Source organism: Ovis canadensis, chromosome 12 (assembly GCF_042477335.2).
Source record: "Ovis canadensis isolate MfBH-ARS-UI-01 breed Bighorn chromosome 12, ARS-UI_OviCan_v2, whole genome shotgun sequence".
NCBI classification, from domain to species: Eukaryota; Metazoa; Chordata; class Mammalia; order Artiodactyla; family Bovidae; genus Ovis; species Ovis canadensis.
Window position 1 is genome coordinate 13,428,387 of NC_091256.1, and position 23,934 is coordinate 13,452,320.

At 49.3% G+C, this 23,934-nt stretch overlaps 1 non-coding gene across 1 annotated transcript; it reads left to right on the forward strand.

Annotated features, from left to right (window-relative positions):
* Positions 1–15,037: 15,037 nt before the first annotated feature.
* Positions 15,038–15,142, forward strand: LOC138416710 (small nucleolar RNA U13). Its single transcript, XR_011247830.1, has one exon. It is a non-coding gene; the product is annotated as a small nucleolar RNA U13 (small nucleolar RNA).
* Positions 15,143–23,934: the final 8,792 nt, after the last annotated feature.

Genomic DNA, 23,934 nt, shown 5'->3' on the forward strand with positions numbered 1-23,934 from the left:
CTCAGAGAGCTTAAGTTCTATGGGCAGAGTTTGAACCTCTTCTTGGAACCGCAGTGCCCTTGCGGTAACACCATACTGGGTCTGCAGAGCAAAGAGCATGAATTTCCAGGCTGAACAGTTTAGCCTTGGCCCAGTACACAAATGATTTGGGACAAAAGAAGCCGGAAGATGGGAGGCCAGAGAGATGGCTGTTGGTGGAACAAAAGGGAGGGGAGCAGTGAGACTGGAGAGTAAATGCAAGAGGCCTCTGTAAGAAGATTTGCTAGAAGTTTGACACTGACTGATTGAGTGAAAGGGGTCGCAACTTGACTCTAAGCTTTTGAGCAGGAGTGTTGGAGTCCCTTGTCAGTTCACCATCCTGAGGGACAATGTCAGTGTATTCAGGCTACTCCTAAATAGGAGGGAATGTCACCATCCCTTTACCAGCTGAGCGACGCTCCAGGGCCCCAGCCCCTCAACACCTATCCATGCTGCATGGTGTCTCAGCTCCCAGCCCCGCTGGGGAACTTCTGGAGGCTGAGACTTCCCACGCAGCACTGGGTCAGGACTAGTGCCTTATCGCTGTTTAGTCGCTAAGTCAAGTCCGACTCTTTTGTGACCCCATGTGTTGTAGCCACGCGTTCCGGGAAACAAACTCACTCGGAAGGACAATGCAGATAGTGGAGTGCAGTTTATTACACCGGCGGGCCCAAGGCAGAGTCTCCTCTTAGCCAAGGACCCCGACTAGCATTTGTGAAAATCTTTTATACCCCATGTGTACGTGTCTGAACCCACCACTCCAAATTCCTTGAGACTTACATAGAGCAAGGAAAATACAATCCCAATAACCCCATCATTCACGTGCTCTGTGCTCATGTGCTCAAACAGTCAAACAATTAGCCAGTAATCAATAAAACCGAGGTTACACTCCGATTGATACAGAAAAATTTATGGCCTGTCTGGAGGAAGGGGTGATTAGTGTATGTTTTTTCTTAGGCAGTGAGTAACCTAGATACGATCTTCAAGGTTCCCCGGTCTGGAGGGGGTCTTATCCTTCTGTTGTTGTTTCCATAGGCACTAAACACAGAGTTCAGAGCCCATTGGAAAGGTGGCCGAGCATGGTCAGCATGAACAGCCCTAAGATGGAGTCCAGGCCCTATGAATCCCTTCTTCACTTGGACTATAGCCCGCCAGGCTCCTCTGTCCATGGGATTTCCTAGGCGAGAATATTGGAGTGGGTTGCCGTTTCACTGGGGAGCGAACCTGAGTTGCCTGCATTAGCAGGCAGATTCTTTAGTTCTGAGCTACCAGGGAAGCAGTGCCTTATAGCAGATGTTCAATAACTGATAATTAAAGAATAAGTGGAGTGAAAGCAAGTAACATTGCCAATGGGCTGTTTCTAAGTGGCAGACCTGTAAGACATGTGCTGGGTAAGGGATAGGGAATTATATTGTCTCTGGGCAGAGAATAGGGGAGACTTCTTGAGCTGACTCCAGATTCCTTACAATCCAATGGAGATGAGCGTTGGTTTCAGAGCCTGAGGTTTGAAACTCTTCTCATCACTTTCTCTTTCTTCAGGAAAAGTGCTTTAACTTCTCTGGGTTCCGGTTCTTTTCTATGTAAAAAAAAATTCAAGTAATAGCAGTAAATACTTCTTGAACACCTAGTACATGTAAGGCATATTTATGCCTCAGCTCATTGAAAATTCCATCAACCCTAGGACTCTGGAGATAGGAAGACAAAAGAGGTTTAAAGTTATGTAACCAGTACATAATAGAGCTGAGATCTGAACTCAGGGTATCTGATGATAGAGTTCCAACACTGAACCACTAGCCTGTACCACCTCTTGAAGACGAGGGTAGGACATTCACTCAGACTCATAGGACTGCAGGGAGATGTAACGGGGTACGTGTGTCTGGCAGTGAGCATGGTACCCGGCATATAGCGCATCTCAGTAAATGGTCGTCTCTCTCTCTCAACTCGTCTTCCATGGTTTCCATTCCGACCCAGACACTTTCCTGGGGAAAGATGGGCACTCAGCTCAGTCCTTTGGAAGCTCTTAGGTAATTTCGCAGGAGATTTAATGGCCTGGTTAGTGGCCTTTTGCCCTCCAGATTTAATCTCTAGGCTTAGCTGTGCATCACTACTGCCAGAAGCCTGGAACTCTGTGACCCCAGAGTGTCTTGGGAGAAGGATGCTGGGATTACACACCACTACAAATGATTCTCAGCTCAACTCCACTTGGCTCTTTAATGTAGGGGTCACAGACTGAGCTGGAAGCATGCTATTTATGTGGTGGGGGGCAGTGAGGAGAGGAGGGGTCCTCCTGGAGCCTGGCGGTGAGCCAAGCTAGAGAAAGGAGGCTGGAGGGTGGTGCCACCTCTTTCAATGGAACCCGCACTGTTGGCTGTAGCCTCTGCTCGGCCCGCATCTCAGGAAGCCCTGAACGAGGCCCTTGGAGTTGCTGAGGACTGTTGTCCCACCAGTGACTCGACTCAGTAGAGACTGTGGCCCCAGAGCGGTGGTCCTCAGGCTTGAGCATCAGCTAGAGCGTGTGTACAAATGCAGCCTCACAGGTCCTCCCCCAGAGTTAGATCCTCTAGTTCTTGGAATCTACAGTTTGGTAAACGCTCTAGGTGATTCTGATTCAAGTGGCGGATGAACTCTGCTTTGAGACGCTGGCCTGGAGCGTCCATCACTCTCTGGCCTCTCTCTGCCTGGGCACGTCAAGTACAGAGCCCTGTGTTCCGGCTGTTGGGGAACAACAGTGAAAGGAGAACACAGGGTCCCTACCAGAGGCAGATTCATGATGAAGCTGATGAAGTTTAAGCTTTATGGTTGTTCACTTGAGGGGATGAGGGGAGGGGAGGTCGGTTTACAAACAGCAGGCATTTTTATGCAAGCATTTCCGGTGAACTTCAGTTCATGAAGAGGTATCAGAAGAAAGGGATCTGAATTTCCAAGGTTTACATAAATTGTTGTGATCATTCTAGTTCTAAAGAAATAAAACCATTGGGCCTAATTTTGTATTTGTTCTTTTTCTTAAGAGGGCTCCACAAAAACTGGATCTTCCCCTGGCCCCTGCCTTCAGGGAGCTCCCAAGATCCATAGACCCCCTTGGAGCGCAGAGCACCAGAAATGCAAGAGGGCACTGCAGATGGCCGAGCTGAGTGGAACTGCGGGGAGTCCACAAATTTATCTTGGGTTATATTTCTGGAAAAGACATTGCAGGTAGAGTGATGTAGGTTGAATCTGTTTTTGCCCATAAACAATGTGATGATGGAAATTACAATCCTCACCGAAATCCTGGTGCCCAGCTTTTTAAAGAAATAAGTATAAACACCATAAGCATCATATTTAATGAACTCTAAATGATATGCCTGCACTCTATTTATTAAATTGACTTTGAGTATATACTATAATATAAAACATCTAAACTGGGCAATATGATAACCAAATCCCATTCAGTTTAATTTAATGTAGTCAGAAGATTCCTGGGAGAAAGGCTCTTTTGGGAGAAAGGAGGGAGCCACAGAGCGGGCTGCAGAGTCTACTCCTTCCCTGCATTGTTGTTCAGTTGCTCACTCATTTCCAACCATTTGAGACCCCACGGGCTGCAGCATGCCAGGCTTTTCTGTCCTCCACCATCTCCCAGAGCTTGCTCGAACTCATGTCCATTGAGTCAGTGATGCCATCCAACCATCTCATCCTCTGTCGTCCCCTTCTCCTCCCGCCTTCAATCTTTCCCAGCATCAGGGTCTTTTCCAATGAGTCATCAGGTGGCCAGAGTATTGGAGTTTCAGCTTCAGCATCAGTCCTTCCAATGAATATTTAGGACTGATTTCCTTTAGGATGGACTGGTTGAATCGCCTTGCAATCCAAGGGACTCTCAAGAGTCTTCTCCAACACCACAGTTCAAAAGCATCAATTCTTCGGGGCTCAGTTTTCTTTATGGTCCAACTTGCACATCCATACATGACTACTGGAAAAACCATAGCTTTGACTAAGCAGACCTTTGTTGGCAACGTAATGTCTCTGCTTTTTTAATATGCTCTCTAGGCTGGTCATAACTTTTCTTCCAAGGAACAAGCATCTTTTAATTTCATGACTGCAGTCACCATCTGCAGTGATTTTGGAGCCCCCCAAAATAAAGTCTGTCACAGTTTCCACTGTTTCCCCATCTATTTGTCATGAAGTGATGGGACCAAATGCCATCTTCATTTTTTGAATGTTGAGTTTTAAGCCAGCTTTTTCCCTCTCCTCTTTCACTTTCATCGAGAGGCTCTTTAGTTCTTCTTTGCTTTCTCCCATAAGGGTGGTGTCATCTGCATATCTGAGGCTATTGATGTTTCTCCTGGCAATCTTGATTCCAGCTTGTGCTTCCTCCAGCCCAGCTGGATGTTTCTCATGATGTACTCTGCGTATAAGTTAAATAAGCAAATAAGTTCTAACAAGATTAGAACTTAACAATAGAAAGATTTTACCAGATCCATTCCCATAATATACAGTCTAAGATATCAGGATTAGTCAGAAGGTTTTCAGGAAGGAAAAACTGTCCTCAAGCAAGGTGTATTGTTGTTATATAATCCTGAGTAAAGAGTTTAAACTGAGTTGTTTGCTGTGTAATCATCAGTTCTGAGCTTAACACCTTTCACCTTAAGCTATCAAAGTGAAAGTGAAAGTGAAGTCGCTCAGTCCTGTCTGACTCTTTGCGACCCCGTGGACTGTAGCCCACCAGGCTCCTCCATCCATGGGATTCTCCAGGCAAGAATACTGGAGTGGGTTGCCATTTCCTTCTCCAAGGAAGCTATCGAGATCCTCATAAGTATCTTATTTGCAGACTGTTTGGAATAAATAACCGTAGTTTGGTAGAGACCCATGGTAAGATATTCATTGAACACCACGACATAGTACACACATAAGATTTCATGAAACTGGAGCAAAAGTATTAATAAAAAATTAATAAAAATTAATTATTTTTATGTAACTAAGACTAAGGAATGTAGAGGAAAAAAAGATGTTTGTCCTTTCCTCCTCGAGAATTCCAGACCCCTATCTCCTCCTCGAGAATTCCAGACCCCTATCTCCTCTTTGGGGACCCCAGACTTCTTATCAACCTGCCTAGGAGTTGACTCAATCTCACATTTTAAAAATAAAGTGTTTACCCAAATCCAGCTTTTTTCCATGGCATGACTTCTCTGATTTTTTTTCTTTTCCAATCAGACTCTGTTCATTTCTGAGCATTTTATTTCAGAACTGGTTGGCAGGGCGAAAAAACCAGGACTCCCTGGATCCTACATCCTGTCCTTGGCTCTCCGCACTGTCTTTAACCCGGATATTTTCTTTCTTTCTTTTTTTTTTTTTTTTTGATTAATTAATTTTTTTTACTGAAGGATACTTGCTTTACAGAATTTTGCTGTTTTCTGTCAAACCTCAACATGAATCAGCCATAGGTATACATATACCCTCTCCCTTTTGAACCTCCCTCCCATCTCCCTTCCCATCCCACCCCTCCAGGTTGATACAGAGCCCCTGTTTGAGTTTCCTGAGCCATACAGCAAATTCCCGTTGGCTCTCTATTTTACATATGGTGATGTAAGTTTCCGTGTTACTCTCTCCATACATCTCACCCTCTCCTCCCCTCTCCTCATGTCTCTGTCTGTTTCTCCATTGCTGCCCTGTAAATAAATTCTTCAGTACCATTTTTCTAGATTCCATATATATGGGTTAGTATACGATACTTATCTTTCTCTTTCTGACTTACTTCACTGTGTATAATAGGTTCCAGGTTCATCCACCTCATCAGAACTGACTCATATGCGTCCCTTTTTACGGCTGAGGAATATTCCATTGTGTATATGTACCACAACTTCTTTATCCATTCATGGACATCTAGCTATTGTAAATAGTGCTGCAATGAACAATGGGATACATGTGTCTTTTTCAATTTTGGTTTCCTCAGGGTATATGCCTAGAACTGAGATTGCTGGGTCATATGGTGGTTTTATTCCTAGTTTTTTAAGGAATCTTCCATAGTGGCCGTATCAATTTACATTCCCACCAACAATGCGAGAGCATTCCCTTTTCTCCACACCCTCTCCAGCATTTACTGTTTGTAGACTTTTTGATGATGGCCATTCTGACTGGTGTGCAGTGATATCTCATTGTAATTTTGATTTGCATTTGTCTAATAATGAGCAATGTTTAGCATCTTTTCATGTGTTTGTTAGCCATCTGTACATCTTTGGAGAAATGTCTGTTTAGGTCTTTTTCCCACTTTTTGATTAGGTTGGTTGTTTTTCTTTTATTGAGTTGTATGAGCTGCTTGTATATTTTGGAAATTAATCCTTTGTCAGTTGTTTCATTTGCTATTATTTTCTCCCATTCTGAAGGTTGTCTTTTCACCTTGCTTGTAGTTTCCTTTGCTGTGCGAAAGCTTTTAAGTTTAATCAGGTCCCACTTGTTTACTTTGTTTTTATTTCCATTACTCTGGGTGGTGGATCACAGAGGATCTTGCTGTAATTTATGTCAAAGAGTATTCTGCCTATGTTTTCCTTTAAGAGCTTTATAGTTTCTGGTCTTATGTTTAGGTCTTTAATCCAGTCTAAGTTTATCTTTGTGTATGATGTTAGGAAGTGTTCTAATTTCATTCTTTTACATGTAGCTGTCCAGTCTTCCCAGCACCATTTATTGAAGAGGCTGTCTTTGCTCCATTGTATATTCTTGCCTCCTTTGTCAAAAATAAGATGCCCGTAGGTGCATGGGTTTATTACTGGGGTTTCTATCTTGTCCCATTGGTCTATATTTCTGTTTTCGTGCCAGTACCATACTGTCTTGATGACTGTAGCTTTGTAGTCATCTGAAGTCAGGAAGGTTGATTCCTCCAGCTCCATACTTCTTTCTCAAGACTGCTTTGGCTATTCATAACACCTATATTTTCTTTATTATTTTCTTTCAGAAAAGGAAATCTTTATGGTCTTACTTCCAATATTTGAATTAATTCCAACAGAGATCTTAGAGCTCACAGGGCTCTCCAGCGATCACTCCTAAGGTCTGTCCCAGCAGCCAGTGCCTGGGTCTAATTTTGCTTTCTAAACTCACGCTTCTGAAACTGTGCATACAGAAGAACCCCTGGGCAACTGATTAAAACGCGCTTTCCTGGATTCCACATCGATCTGAAGTGGGGCTCCTGAACTGCAATTCTGAGCAGTTCTTTGAGTGATTCTGAGGACCACACTTTGAGAAACACTGTGTATTTATGAACCGTGGAGAAATGCACCTCCCTGCAGGAAGCTTTCCGATTCCCTTCTGATTCTGATCACTCCTGTTTCTCTTCTGCAGGAATAGTCTTGCTTTTGCCACTTTATTTTTATTTGCAATCATTTGCACTTTGAAAACTTATTTTATCTGGGTATCCCACCTTCCTACTTTAATTATTAGCTCCCTCAAGGAAATGTATAATTCATTACTATTTCCCCAGAGTGCCCAGCAAAGGACCTTGCTCATGGCAGACTTCTCATATGCTCTCTGTGCATAATACAGAATCCTCCCGTATATCCCCCCCGCCCCTTGCAGCCCCTGTCTGCTTAGGTGGTAGTCTGTACCCCGAGTGCTCAGGGCAGGGGTAAGTGTTTGTGTTGTTCCCTGGGTCCAACAGCCTTATTGATGGGGTGATTTCAGCTGTGTCTGACTTTGTCCTTTCCATCTCACCTGCATAGCATTAGGGAGAAGTGAATCGGTAAAAACTGATGAGTCTAGATGACCCTGCTGGGACTGTAGCTTCATCAAAGGCTATTATGTGCTCCCCATTCAGAAACACGTTGAAGAGCGAAGGCAGGGGTCTGAGCAGCAAGGCTAGTTCTAGAATGAGGCAAGCTAGCTGCCTACGGAGCAAAATTTAAGGCAGTGTCCACTCTCAGATGTCTTCCCTGGTGGCTCAGTTGGTAAAGAATCTGCCTTCAATGCAGGAGACCTGGGTTTGACCCCTGGGCTGGGAAGATCCCCTGGAGACGGAAATGGCAACTCACTGCAGTATTCTTGCCTGGAAAGTCCTATGGGCTACAGTCCATGGGGTCGAAGAGGCAGACACGACTTAGTGACTAAACCAGCAGCACCACCACCACTCTCAGATGCTGACCTTGCACGTGCAGGTCCTTGAGAGGGGGCACCTCCTTAACTTTCGGCTCTAGGCAGCTTTCCTCACCCTACTCCCAGCGCTGCTGAGCAGCCTAAAGCAAGCAGCCTGGGCCCTAAGTTTTGACACTTAAAATGGACAGACAGAGGAAGGCATGAACACTATCCTGTTCCTGGGTTAAATGCTTCTTCAGGCAGAGGTCAGCTTGGTCCATTCTCCTGTCCCAAGGCATTGTCTTGCATGATAAGCAACTTGGATAAGACTGACTCTAAGCTCCTGGTTCTGTGCAGGGAGTGGCCTCCCTTGGTCCTTATGGGTTCCACCAACTCAGGCCCAGGTCCTCTGGTCAAAGTCTGCTGTGTCTTTTTGTTGTTTTCCTCCCCCGGTGCGATTCCCCTGCCTCCCCATCCCACTATTCCTGAGAGCCACGTGTCAAAGGGATTAAAATCTTCACTGTCAGAAAACGCATCCTTAGGTTTTATCCTTATTGCTTCTCCTGCCACAAACCACATTTCTTCCTGCTTTAACCTCGGGGTGGGGGTGGGGGGCGGAATGAAGAACGGCCTGTCACCGGTCACCAGTTTCTGTATGTGGGAACCCCTTAGCCTTTGGCTTTGTGAAGTCTTTTCTGCAGGCACTGTAAACTCATCTCCTTTGCTGGTGGTCGGGGTGGGGGGCTTCCTTTTCTTTTCTGGGAGAAGAAAAAGTTTGAGAGGAGAGAGGAGAAAAGCAGGAGAAAGAAGAGAGCTGCAGCTGTAAAGTAGTCCACCTCTTCCCGAGCTGAGGGAGGCTGGTCTTCCTGAAGGCAGGACCTGAGCAGGTGATCCCCGCTACAAGTGCCGTGCTCCTTGCAGACAAGGACCCTGGCAGAGAGCTGGGCATCTTGGGTCACTTCTGTCTGCTTCTGCACGACTGGCTAGTGGGGCACATCCATTCACAGACACCAGGCTCCTGTTTCTGCTAGATGGGTCCCACCCTGGAAGCGAAGATGGGTGAAACAGCCTCTGGAACAAGTTGCCCCTTGCTCACTAGGACACTCCCATCCCAGAGGAGTGGGACTTTCAGACTCCAGACGGGAGAACGGGAAGCTGAGGCCCCAGGTCCGGCACCCAGCCCCTCGCCTTCCCTACCCCCACGCCCCCCATGCACAGAGTCGGAGATGACCTCCCCACACGGAGGAGGGTGGCTGGAGGGGATGACTAATGCATGTCATTTTCAAGATGCTCTCTCTGCAAAGCAAAGCACACGCAGATCCAGGTTTTAATTGTGTGTGGTTTTAGCTGAGATGGCGTTAATTTGTTTCCTTTGCTACTTCAGCGGTTCTTCCTCTTTCATCACAGTGAAATTATCTGGAATGTATCTTTTTTTTCTTAAGGACAAAGAGAAGCTGATCTGCTCCTTTTCCTCTGATTGAGGTTTAGAACATTCTAGGGGCTGCCAGATGCCTTTAGTGGGTGCGACAGGATGGAGGCCCGACAGCCTCCCACTGCCCAGCCTTCCTGTCCTATTGCTACCAGATTTGCCGAAGGGATTGCGTGATGTGGCAGGACCCTCACTGCCAGACCGACCTTCTGACAAGGTCACCAAAAGAAGGGCGTTTTCAGCCAGGGCCAGCTCCAGATAGTTTCCCCAATACGTGGTGCATTTTTCTTGCAGAACCTTCGGAGAAAAGGGAAACAGTTGGACATCCACCAAGGGCTTATTGGAGGAGGGGACAGTGTCAGAAAGAAAGATGGGATGGGCGGCCTCGAAGGGCCCCTGACTGGTGCTCCAGAGCTTGTGCTTTCGACCTGTGGTTGGAAGAGTCTATTTGAGAAAGTGGGCAGGGCAGGGTGATTATAGTAACCCTATAATATAATGTGGTTTTTTTTTTCTTTTCATTCAGATTTTCTTTGTGATGACCATAAAAATAGTACACACCCTTTCAGAGATTCAGCAGCATCTCACCCCAGAACTTTACCCTCTTTGAGAATGATTGTTCTGCATATCTGTACTAGCTGAGAACATTTCATCAAGCCCAACTTAATGTAATTTTTATTATAAAAATAAAAATTTTAATTTTCCAAACAGAATTATAATATCATTTGAATATGCTCTTTCAATCTCTCTATAAGCCCCATATTGGAGATCAAATTTCCCCACCCCTCTCCATGGAGAATCACTGAATCACTGCCATAATATCCAGCACAGGATGAGCAGAAAAGCACCAGCCGTGCCAGGTTGGGACTATCCAGGGACACTTTAGTCTCTTGTCCAAGTCGCTCCCCTCATCTTGAGAAATCAGTGTCTTCTTCAGCCATCCAGGCACACAGGAGGAAACTCATTAAGTATATACTGCATGAAACTTACATTATTAAATTTCAAGTCTTCATCAATTTACAATGGGCTCACATCCCAATAAACCCATCATAAGCTGAAAATATCTGAAGTCAAAAATGCATTTAACATAACCTACTGAATAACATCGCTTAGCCCAGCCTATCTTAAATGTGCTCAGAACACTGAACATCTGCCTTTGTTGGGAAAAATCATATAACACAGAGCCCGTTTTATAATAAAGTGTTGAATATCTCATGTAGTTGATTGTAACTGTACTGAAAGTGACATATAAAATGTTTGCATGTTAAGAAGTGAGACGGTATCAGACTGCATGTCACCAGCCAGGGAAAAGATCAAAATCTGAATCTGAAGAAGGGTGTCTACCGAAGGGTTTCTTTTGCACCATCATAAAGTCAAAAAATCATTGTTAAACCATCATGAAGTCAGGGACCATTTGTCTTGTCAAATGCTCGGCATGCTGCTGGTGTCAGTGGTGACAAAGTGCTCAGTAAGAGGTGGCCACTCTCTCTAAAGCCCCCGACACCTTGCCTTCGCACACGGCCTGGTGGCTGCCCTCTCTTAAGAAATGCTCTCTGGTGAAGACGCTAACTTTCTTAAGGTACCTCGGACAGCCCTCAACATTCTCTTGTTTCCCCCCCGGATGTTGACCATCTACTGGTTCCTTTTGGTTGAATCAGACGCCTGGCACATTGCTGTGCGTGTGAGCCTCCACTGATGCCTGCTGAGAGAGTGACCGAGTGATCTGGTGCCTTCCGCTTGGCTACCCCTCTGGTCCAGGGAGGCTGAGCCAGGGCAGGTTGGGGCTGGATCGTGATGAAGCTCTTTAGTGAAGAAGTGAGTTCCTCTGATTGTGTTCCTTATGCGCAGGGCTCTGATTTATCATAACGTGGTTAAGTTTTGAAAATCATCTGGGCAACCCATCTTTCTAGCATGTTTAGGGGTTTATTGGAGGCTAGTATTACTTTGCTGTTTAAAATTTGTTTCTAAGTTCTCTCTAGATTGCTTGAAATAGCTCTGCGGTTCAGATAGCTCTTCCGTCCAGTTGTTTTTGCCCGTTTCCCGCTGTGTCAGCTGACATCTCGGTCTCTGTAGCGTGATAAGTATCAGTGGCTTTCCCAGTTGGACCCAACCAGACTTAGTGGCCGCCTCTGATCATGCGCTGGAGGTGCCTGCACTCCCCAGATGTGCCTATTTATTTATCCCAGTTGCTGTTTCTTAAAAAATAAACGTGTACTTACCATATGATCCTGCAGTCATCTTTCTAGACATGTACCCTGAAGAAATGAGAACTGATGTTCACATAAAATCCTGTACATGAATGACCAATTTTCTTTGTAATAGCCCCAGAGTGGAAACAACCAAAACGTCATTCAGAGGGTAGATGGTTGGACAATCTGGTCCCTCCACCCCACAGCATACAATTCAACAACAAAAAGGAGTGAGCTAGCAATGCACGCGACAACTTGGATGGCTCTCAGAGCATGGTGTTGAGTGAAAAAAGCCAATTTCAAAAGTCACTTCTGCATGATTTTGTTTATATGACGTTCTCAAAATGACAAAATTGTACACATGGTACAGAGAACTGGTTAGAGGTTACCAGGCTATGAGGAGGAGGGGTGGTTTAAGAGAAGAGGTGTGATGTGATCATAAAAAGGTAGTAATGAGGAGGTGTGACGGGAGCAATTCTTCCTCTTGACTGTGGCACGAGATACATGAATCTACACGCGTGATACTGGGCTTCCCAGGTGGCTAGTGATCAAGAACCCACCTGCCAATGCAGGAGGCATAAGAGACACGGGTTCAATCCCTGGGTCGGGAAGATCCCCTGGGGGAGGACATGGCAACCTACTCCAGTGTTCTTGCCTGGAGAATGCCATGGACAGAGGAGCCTGGTGGGCAACAGTCCATAGGGCCGCAAAGAGACACGACTGAAGCAACTTAGCGTGCACACTCACGTGTGATACCACTGCACAGAAGTGTACACACCACACTCATGAGTGCGTGAAAAACTGGTGAAATCTCAGTGAGGCCTGTGTGTTGCACCAGCATTTGATTCCTATTTCGTTTTTAACAAGGAACCTCTCCACCCTTCGTTACTACTGTTTGTCCGTCCCTGGGCTGCCTTTCACTGTGGCTTGATGTTCAAGATAGGTTTGGAAGGACCAGATTCTGCTGGCATTCTTAAATATTAGGACAATAGCTAAAATACTTCAGTTCTTCTTCTAACCTACAATGAATCCATTTCCCCCAGAATCATTATAATCTGGTTTGGGAGCTCTGCATACTTCCATCCTGGGCCTCCTCTTGGGGTATTGTTTTCTAAGTGGATTATCTTCCCTGTGAAGTAGGAGTATAAACTTTTTTTTTTTTTTTTTGGATTATTCTAAGTCTAATCAGCTTCACCTTCAAGTTTAAGGAAGATCCTGAGTTCAATTACCAGAAGACTTGCTTCTGTTGCTGCTTTATTTTGGGGGCCATGTCTGCATTCTCTGAACCCGTGGTGTGTACCTGGAGATCCGAGGCCCCACCCTGCTGTTGGCATGGGTTACAGAGAGCAGCTTGCCCTAGGGGAGTCCAGGGTAGGGGCCTGAAAGAGTCATCCTAAGACTTGCTTTAACCACACGCACCCCTTCCCCTTGTGAACGGCCCCAGGAGCTCTGCTCTCTGTCCCTGCCTGAAGGCTCTGGGAGGGAAAGCCAGGCCTGTCCTGCTTCGATCCCATGCCGTCTCCTTACTGCTCCTCTAGGCCCACCCTCATCTTTCCCATCCTGATCCTGTGGGGCTCCCAGGAAGGTAGGCAATCATCCAGGAGCGCATGTCCCCCTTTTCTTGTCTTGTGTCCAGGCTCGTGTGGACAAGACTATCTTCATTCTGTGGATGAAGACCCTGAGACCTTGCAGCAGTTAATGGCAGAGCTGGTCTGCAGCCCACCATGGGACTCCATGCTGCCTCTTTTGCAGAGTGAATTACATACATTTATTTCTGGCTAACTGTTCTGGTCTGTTAACTGGGAGGCTTGGTGATGGCAGATGTGGGACTCCACCTGAACTACCCTGGCAAACAGCTCAGAGTCAGCTGTGTGGGTCTGTGCCACGCCCCTACTTTCCTGCAGCAGGTGCCTCAGAAGGGGCTGGAGGCGCGGGGCAAGCTTAGGAAAAGGGAGACGGTGCCTCTGGCTCTTCTGGAGGTTCCTTTGCTTTCTGGTGCTCTGGCTCTTCGGAGCAGCGGTTTCACACTGAAGGATCGGCCCAGGCCAGGGCCAGGAGGGCCGAGCTTGAGGGTGCGGGCAGTCGTGGTGATGCTGGGGGTGCTGTGGGCAGACTGGCTAAACAAGTGTCCTCCCGAACCAACACCCGCCCACACACGCACGTGTGTGCGAACATGAATGTCATGGGGTTTAAGCGTGCTTCTTCCTGACCTCTAGTGTGGCACAGAGGGACAGGAAGGTTAAGCTCCATCCGGCCTAGTTTGAATCTTGACGCTGTCGCTTCCTGGCCATGTCACTTTGCACAAGTCTTGTGAGCACTCTTAGCCTGTGTTTCTTCATCCCTAAATAGGGCTAATGAATAGCATCTGTCTTACAGGGATAGCATGAGTATTGGAAGAGAAGATACGTGAAGCGCTCAGATTAGTCTCTGGCACTCGGTGAAGGCTCAATAAATGTCAGTTGTTTTGACGACGCTGATTATGATGATACTGGCTGTGGATGTTTTTAAAATCGTTCTATATTTGTGCCCCTCATGTTTCAGCTTAAAAACTACTTCCTCGAGAAATCTCGCCCAAGTCTACAAGCAGGGATGGAGGGCCCCTCCTCTGGGTCCCTTAGCACGCAAACTTGTGTGCCTTACTATCTTCACACGTATCACTGATCTTGCCAACTAGACTGAGTTATTTGAGAACAGCATCCGTAGTTCATTTCTCTATCCTCAAGGTTTAGCACAATGCCTGACAAAGAGCAGGTGCTCAAGAAATATTTGTTGTGGTGGAGATGGTGTGCAGAAAAGGGAACACTTCTATGCTGTTAGTGGGAATGGAAGCTGGTGCAGTCACTATGCAAAACAGTATGGAAGTTCCTCAAAAAACTATCCCACCCCGGGCGTATATCTGGACAAAACTGCAATCCAAAACAAACATGTCATAACAGCACTATTTACAATAGCCAAGACGTGGAAACCACCGAAATGTCCGTCAACAGATGAATTGGATAAAGAAGATGGGGTTCGTATATTGTTGTTCAGGCACTAAGTCGTGTCCGACTCTTTCACCCTCATGGACTGCAGCACTCCAGGCTCCTCTGTCCTCCACTATCTCCCAGAATTTGCTCAAATTCATGTCCATTGAGTTGGTGATGCTATCTAACTATCTCATCCCTTGCATCTCCTTTCTCCTTTTGCCTTCAGTCTTTCCCAGTATCAGAGTCTATTCCAGTGAGTTGGCTCTTTGCATCAGGTGGCCAAAGTATCCGTCCTTCCAGTGAATATTCAGGGTTGACTTCCTTTAGGACTTTGACTGGTTGGATCTCCTTGCAGTCCAAGGAACTGTCAATAGTCTTCTCCAGCAGCACAGTTCGAAAGCATGAATTCGATCCTTTTGTAGTTCATGAGCATGATGATTGGGTGTTCACGCTGCTGCGTGACATGTGCCTCCCCGCAAACCTTGTTACGACACCGGGACATTACCCGTCTGACTTAAAAAAAAAAAAAAAAGAAAGCATGAATTCTCTGGTGCTCAACTTTATGGTCCAGCTCTCACATCCAGACGTGACTACTGGAGAAAACCATAGCTTTGGTTATACAGTCCTATGTCTGCAACGTGATGTCTCTGCTTTTAATATGCTGTCTAGGTTTGTCATAACTTTGCTTCCAAGGACCAGACATCTTTTCATTTCATGGCTGCAGTCACCATCCACAGTGATTTTGGAACCCAAGAAAAGAAAATTTGTCACTACTTCCACTTTTCCCCTTCTGTCTGCCATGAAGCGAAGGGACGGATGCCATGATCTTAGTTTTTTGCATGTTGAGTCTCAACAGAATATGACTCGGCCGTTGAAACAATGAAACAGAGGCTGCCCCAGCAGTCCAGGGGTGAAGAGTCTGTGCTGTCACTGCAGGGGAAGCTCATTCACTGGTGTGATCCCTGGTCAGGGAGTCAAGATCCTGCATGCCTCACAGTGCAACCAAAAAAAACCAGAATTCAACAATGCCATTTGCAGCAACATGGATGGAACTAGAGACAGTAAGTCAGAGAGAGGAAGACAAATACCGCATGTATCGCTTACATGCAACATCTCACCCATGAGCACACAACACAAATGAGCTTGTCTATGAAACAGAAGAAGACTCACAGACATCGGAAACAGACTTGTGGTTACCAGCGGAGAAGGCAGGGAGCGAGGGAAGGATTGGGAGTTCGGGATTAACAGATGCAAACTGGTATAAATAGAATGGATGAACAAGGTCCTACTGTATATAGCACAGGCTTCCCAGGTGGCTCGGTGGTGAAGAAGCCACCTGCCAGTGCGGGAGACACAGGAGGAGACGTGGGTTCGATCCCACTCCATTATTCTTGCCTGGAAAATCCCACGCACAGGGGAGGCTCGCAGGCTACAGTTCAAGGGGTCACAAAGAGTTGGACACAACTGAGTGAGCACAGACACACTGTGTATATTGAACTATATTCGATATCCTCTGATAGGTCACAATGAAACGAATATAAAAAAGAATCTGTGTGTATGTACTCAATCACTTTGCTGTAGAGAAGAAATTAACACAGCTGTGGAAATAAATTATAGTTCAGTAAAAAATATTTATTGAGAAGAGCTGCAGGAAGAAGGCAGGAGGCCTGGCATCCAGGAGTTCAGAGTGCCCTCCTCTGCCCTGACGTGTCCTCCTTTGCAAGCTGGTCCCTCTCTCAGCTTGTTCACGGGGCCAGTTACTGTAGTGGGAGGGACCCCCTGCTACCCCCCAATGGAACTGAGGACAGGCTTTCTGCACTCAGACAGCAGACTGTTTCTCTGGCCACAGAAAGTCACTAGCCCAGCCCTCTAAGGAAGTGCCTTCTCTCTACCCCTTGGCAGAGGCAATATCTATCTCTTGCAGCTTTATCTTCCTGCCCCAGCTCCAACAGGAGCCTCAGGCCTGGGTCAGAGCCCAAGGGGCTGTCTAAGCTTCCACCCAGTCGTGCTCACCGCAGACTGTCTGCGGAGGGGCCCTGGGACTTCTGTATGAATTAGAGCTCACCCTTAGTTTCTGAACCGCAGACACAGCCGCCTGAACCCAGCACCCCCGGGTCCGCACTCTGCCCCTGCCCTGCGCCCCCAGCATAGCTGTGCAGAGCTGCTGCAGCTGGGCTGTTCCTCTGCATTTGGTTCTGTTTTCTTTGCCAGGGTCGCATCGCTGTGTTTACAGGCAGCACACGTGAGGAGAGCCTCAGGCGTGGGAACAGGGCTGCTCCCTTTCCTAGATCCAGGATTCTGCTCTCAAGTAGGCCTGGCCACAGGACAACAGTAGCAAGGACAGGACACGCAGGAGACCCAGGGAGAGGGCGCCCAGGTGACTTGTGTGCGTGTGTGTGTGTGTGCCTTCACACAGAAAGCAACTAGCACTGCGGGGCAGTTCACAGGTCTTACAGGGGCTGCTTTTCCTCAGGCATCCTAGATTTTTTATTTATTCCTGGTCTTTCAGGGCACTTGCCCACACATTCCACCCTGGTCCAAGCTCAGGAGGTCTGAGGGGCAAATTCCTGGGCTGTATTAGGCCAATGTTAGACTTGACACGTTTTAGACCAGTGAGCTACCAAATAATATGCCATATCTTTTTGAGAAATAACACATTTCTAACCCAGTGGAAACATCTGGGGGGTTATCAAATCCAATAAGCTGTGTGACTTTAGGCAATTCAGTTAACCTCTCTGAATTCAACCTTTGTCTTGGAATTTGGGAAAGTGATCCCCGTGAAACTGCTTTGAGGATCAAATGAGATAATGGATGAGAAAGAGCTCTGAAAAGTCAGAGTGCTCTAGAATGTCTAGATTCTAGAGCAGTCACAGCAAGTGTTATGATCCGCAGGTGGAGACTGTGGTGAGTACCAGAAGGAAGCTGAGTGCTCCGGGAGACCCTGCTGAGCCCCCGCTCTTACCCCCTGTGCTGGCTAACCTGATCTCTTTCTTCCCCATGTGGTGCATGTGATCTAGCCATTTTATGCACACACACACCTTAGATGCTGCTGATTGATGCTTGACCAGCTGTGCTGCCCACAGTGCCCAGGATCCCAGATGTCTGCACAGGGTGGGCCGGTGGACCAGGGCCGAAGGTGCTTTGCGTGCAGCCTTGCTCCTCACCACCCTTAGCCGTACTCTAGGACCCTGGAGACTTAAAGGTGACTCTGCTATAGGGCCAACAGTTTCTATGGGGGCAGGGTGACATCCTCAGACACCCCTTGGCTCTCCAATATCTAGTGTAGCCTTCCAGAATTGAGGGTGGGCTCCGAGATGGGCAGATTCACCCCCAAAAAACCAGGACGGGTAAGATCCAGGAAATGTGTTTACAGGCCATTAGGAATAGCCGCAGTCTCAACGGTGGGTTTACAACTTAAGAAGTATCACTGTTTTAGCAGAATGGGACTCAAAGGGCCTTTCTCATTAATGAACTTTTAGTTTCGATTCTGGAGAAAGTCTTCCCCACCAACCAGTCCGCATCAGGCGTTCAGGCCAACCTGCCCTCTCTCTCGGCCTCAGCTGGGGGTTTTCCAGCACAGAGGACTGGCCGGGGGTTCCTGCAGAGCCCCAGCTCTCCTCCCGTGGTCCGCACACGACTCTGCGCACAGGGCTCTCTGTCAGCTTCCGCCAGCCACAGTGCAGAACAGCTAGGATTTCCCTGGGGCTGGTCCCGAGGTGAACAACCCTCAGGAATGGTCCAGTTTTCCTGAGTCTGAGATCGCAGGTAGCTGCAGGGTGTCCACACAGAAGAGGGGGCTGGGTGCGACCGCCCTCTCCTCCCCTGAGTTTTGGGCTCCCACCGCCCAGCCTCCCAAGGGCGGTGTGGGGTGGGGTGCGTGGTGACCCGCGTGCCCGGGATAGTGCCCCCTGGGCTCTCTGCCACTTCCACTGTGGCAGGAAGGAAAAGGCCTGACTCTAAAGCATTCCTCCCTGCTGTCCCCAGCGCCGTATTTTCCCACCCACTCCTCTGGCTTAGTATCGATTTAAATAGAGAGAAGGCAGGTGGGGCGGGCGAAGAGTGCGACCGAGGGAACACGAGGGGGAGGAAAGCAGCGAGGGGAAGAGGAAGGGGAACAGCGCGCGGTGGGCGGGGAGACGGGCCGGCGGGGGGCAGGAAAGCTGAGAGCTGGGAGAGGCAGGGGACGGAGCGGAGAATAAAGGAGGAGGCAGACGACCGGGGTGGCAGGGATTCCCGCGGCCACCCACCTCCAGCCAGCCGAAGGGATCTGTCTCCTGCCACCCCCTGCCCCCTCCCAGGGAGGATGGAGCAGGGCCGTGCCTCGCCAGACCACCGGTGCTGGTGATGAGTCCCGGCTTCCCTGGGACTATGCGTGGGCAAGGCATCTCTTCTGCCCCCCACAGCTCCAGCACTCCCGGTGCCCAAGCTGCACCCCTCAGCTCCTGTCTGTCGCGGGAGGCGCCCTGCATGAGCGGCTGCCCTCTGTCTGCTCCGAGGGGAGAGGCGGCCTCCTCCGAAAGGAGGGCCCAGTCCAGCACTGCCCTGGCCCCGGGAGCGTTCAGCACCCCCGGGGGCAGGCTCTTCGGGGGGATCGCACACCCCGGGCTCTGCTGTCCTCACTCCTGTCTGTCCAGGGAGGGCCTCGGGGCTCCGGGTTTAGGAAGAGACTCGCAGACCGCGGTGTTTACGGCACGGTTGGGTTTGCCTGTGTTGCCATGACAACAGTGTGGCTTGCCTCGGTTCGCTCCCACCCCACACTCGGCTCGTTGCACAAGCTAAAAACCTCTCTCCGTCTCAGTTTCTCCAACTCAGCACCCCCTCCCCCACCGCCATTCCTAACTTCCGTGGGACTCAAATCCCTGCCTGCCCCGTCTCTCCCTCTGGAAGGAGTAGAGCTACACGCTTTCCTCTGAGTCCTCCTAAGAGCTGTAGATTTCCAGGAGCTGGTGCCAAGCCCTGAGGGGCACGTGTCCTGTGCTAGAGCCGGGAGCAAGGGGCAGAGGACCCGAGTGAGGTTTGTGGGAATGTGGGCCGCAGGCCTCCAGCACGCTCTGAGAAACTGTCTTCTCCGTCCTCAGAGTGCCCCCGACCCCTTCCCAGCACCCCGGCATCTGACAGGACCCCCTCCGCGCCCTCTGACCCAAACACCTGTGGGCCTCTCCCAGTTCTCGGTCAAGGTTTGCCTCCCCGTCAGCATCTGCTGTTTAACCCCGCTGACCCGGACCACCAGGCTCCCTCAGCGCTCAAGCGCCCTCGGAGTAAACCTGCTCTTGCGCCTGCCGTCTGCGCCCACGCCTGCATCCCCGGCGGGGTGTGGGGGGCTGCCTCCTGCAGCCGGAGCGGCCTTTCTTCTGTCCACCCTCTCAGCCCTGCACCAGAGCCCTCTCCTACGGCAGAGCCATCTGTGTGCCTGGGCAGCGTGAGCAGTCCCCTACCCTCTTCACCCTGCCTCCCCTGCCAGGCCGCACAGGGCCTTCTCTGACATCAGGACATGATATCAGGACCTGGGTCTCTTCCTCTGGACTGTGAGCTGTAGGGCAATTTAACTTTGGGCTTCTAGGGGCCACCTTCCCCATCAATGGCAGGTAACACTGTCTTGATGAATATATTTACCCATCATGCTGGAACCTTCTTGAGGACCGGAGATGTATCACCCGTACCAGACTGGTGTTCCCCGGGCAGGGGCTGGGTTCCCCAATCAAATGGGAGCTCCCCAGGTAGGCCTGTTTCTTAAGCAGATTAGGTCTTGGTAGTTTACTTGGTAAAATATCAGGCATTTAAGGCTCCTCATTCAAGGTTGAATTCTTTATCTGGATCACTTTGTAATAATCACACCTGATTATATACTCCACCTGAGTAGTAACTATCTTGCTTGCCCAGCAAGAAGCTGAGCCTAAAGAGAAAGGCAGGTAATCTTTGCCCTTTGGGGATTTACAGTCCGGCAAAAAGCCTTTTCTGTGCTCTGACAGATAGTGTCCAGCGGGGGCAAAGCAATGGCCATACCATCAGAGAGCAGGTCTGGAAAATCTGAGAGAAGGTCCTCAAACCAAGTCCTGAAGGAGGCATAGACACTTGTCATCTGGGTACGGTGGAGCATGACCTTCCAGCAGGAGGGAGCGTCCTTAGCAGAGGTGGAAAGTCACCCGGGGATTAGAAGGCATAGGTGACTGTGAGAAATGAGGGTGAGGCCAGGGCACCCTAGTGCTCAGGGGCCTCGTTCCTTCTCCTGGCCGGAACCCTCTCTTGCAGCAAACCTTCATGGAATCATCTGCAGTTGTGTGAACTCTGCAGTCTTTGAGGGCAGGGTGAGGACGCTGGGCCACACCTTACCTCACCTTCAGGTTACCATTAGGCAGAACCCTCAGTGGCAAGTACCAGTAACCTGTCTCTGTTAGAGACACAAATAAATTCTGAAATGTATCAAAAGATAACCAATGTGATCTGCTTCATTGGCTTAGGACACAAGTCAGGTCACAGATGTTTTTTAGTATTTAAGTTAAATCCTCTGAGCATCCACTTGCCCAGTTTAGCAGGAAGTCCCATACCTCTTTCTTGATGCCCCTCTCTTCTGCCGGAACTCCTGGCCTTTGTAATTGTAAGGACAGTCCTAGGCCTTGTGAAGTGGGAAGAGATGGGTGAGCAGACAACTGGAAGGCCTCACCAGTCCACGTTGCTTCACTCCTCCTGAAGTGAGGCTCTGACAGCAGTCTCTCAGGTCCAGCGACGCTTTTCCACGGCTGCCTTGACGTCCTTGCTGCTCAGGTTCTCACACAGACCAGCGCAGGGATGCTCCACTCCCGGGCCTCAGAATCACTGCGCATGAATGCGTGCTTGCGTGCTCAGCCACGGTCCCCAAAGGCCGCCTTCGCAGCCCGACTGGGGAGCGTTGCTGGCTACGGCCATCCTCTGTGCCGGAACCAGCCGCTCTGCTACCAAGATAACCTGGGCTCCGGCGTTACAGCCAGACAGCCAGTCTAGACTAGGGCTTCCCCAGGTGTATTGTGCATTGTATTAGAATTCCTGCAGAGCCTGTTCAAACACAGACCTCAGAGATTCTGACCGAGTGGGCCTTGGATGGGGCGTAACTGTTTCATTTCATCCCACACGATGCCGGGGCCAGTACCGGGCCCCCTGCAGAGCCTGGTCTAGAGGCTTCTTTCCTCAGGATGAGTTCTCCCTCGGAGATCTTGGTGTCCATTCTCCCCAGTGGTGTCTACAGTCACCACTGCTTACTGAAATTAAGATCAGTGACTTGGTCGTGTTCTTTTCACGAAACTTCTTGAGCCCTATGCAAGTTTGTCTAGTCCTTCCGCAGTTATCTTTGAGTCCAGCTTCCCAAGGTGGGGTCCCTGGATGAGCAGCATCAGCTGGGAACTTGTTGGAAATTCGAATTCTCAGGGCTCACCCTAGAGCTCTTGTGCTGTGCTCTTTTATGTGGTTGTCAGTCAGGTGTGGCCATAGGAAGAGGCACCGGAGACACTCAGGGAAACACGCTTATTATACTCGCAGCTTCTAGAAACCGGAAGCTTGCCTCACAGGGAGGGTCACAGAGAAAGCGCAGTCAGGAGGTAGGAGGCGCAGGAGGGAGGGGGCAGCACAGCCTTTACTGGGGCTTCTGTGGGGAAAGCTGCTAGCTATGGTGTTCTCACTGCTCATGTGTGGGTATGAGAGTTGGACCGTAAAGAAGGCTGAGTGCTGGAGTGATGCTTTTGAACTGTGGTGTTGGAGAAGACTCTTGAGAGTCCCTTGGACTGCAAGGAGATCCAACGAGTCCATCCTAAAAGAGATCAGTCCTGAACATTTATTGGAAGGACTGATGCTGAAGCTGAAGCTCCAATACTTTGGCCACCTGATGCGAAGAACTGACTCCTGGGAAAAGACCTTGCTGCTGGGAAAAATTGAAGTCGGGAGAATGGGACGACAGAGGACGAGATGGCTGGATGGCATCACCGACTCAATGGCCATGAGTTTGGGCAAACTCCAGGAGTTGGTGACAGACAGGGACGCCTGGCATGCTGCAGTCCATGGGGTCACAAAGAGTCAGACACGACTGAGTGACTGAACTGAACCGAATTGGCAGGTTTGCACAATTCTGGAGGGCTCTGAGCGATAAGGTGTCGCTAGTTGCCTGGTACCCAGCCTTGGGATGATTAAGGCAGAAGCATTGCCTCCTGGGGTGTCCTGGCCAAATATTAGAAGAGGTTTGGCTCCAGATTGGTTAATTTACATATCAAAGAAAGATGTGCTCCCAGCTGGACACTTCGCTACCTGATTAGCCCAAGAAGCAGTCCTTCTTCCCAGCCAGAAAGGTTTTCAAGATTACAAAGTGCCTGACGATACAAAAAATAAAAAGTATAAACATACCCTGACTGATCTAGAAACTCAGGGGGTGGGGCTCAGCCCCTGAGTTCAACCCCTGCAGGTGATGCACGGTGAGGTGTGAGACCGTCCTACTCCTACATCGAGAGATCCTAGAGGGGCCGCCTTTGTCAAGGCACTAAGCAGTCCTGGTCACCATCTCCTCTTGGGGTGTGCCTTCCCTGGCTTCACCTGAGCTCCTGCGACCCCGCAGCTGCACCATGCGGCTGGGAGGCGGCACAGGGTGAGGGGCTGTGGAGCTCTTTCCAGTGAGCCCCTGCCTGGCTCTGTGTCTCTGGGCTTGTCACCAGCCTCCTCGTGTCTCCTCGGCAGAGGTGACGACTGCGCCCCTGATCTCCCAGGCCTGAGTCTCCTTGCTTCTCCTTATTGCCCTCCAGTGTCCTTATCTGTAAAACGGAGATAAAGCCCGCCCCCGGGATTATAGAGACGATGCTGTGAGGTGATGTGTGCGGAAGGACCCAGCATATGGTAGAGGCTTGATAGATGTTCGTTGAATTTTAAATTACTTCCTTCTCCTTCCAAGTTTGCCACAATCTCCCTTTAATTCTTATTTCTGCCCTTACTCTGGGCATTCTGCAGGCCGCAGGAGCCCTCTCCTCTCTAGAAGTGTCTTTATAGAACCAGCATCCTCACACCCCACAGATTTGGTGGGGAGAGGAGCTCCCCTTGCACGTCCTCAAGAATCAGGTGGTAGAGGGAGGAGCTGGGGCATGCAGGTTTCTCTGGCACCCAGGGATATGTGACCGAGCTGGCCTGCTCCAGGCGTCTGCCTGGTCGCTTCCTGCTAAACCCCGGTTCCGCTCCTCTGCCAGGCCTCTGCCAGCCCCGCTCTCGAGCGAGAGCCCAAAGGAGACCCCCGGGTTTCTTTCCTGCCTGTCACCACCCCAACTCCATCTCCTCCCCCTCCCGCCCCTCTCTGCCAGGGTGC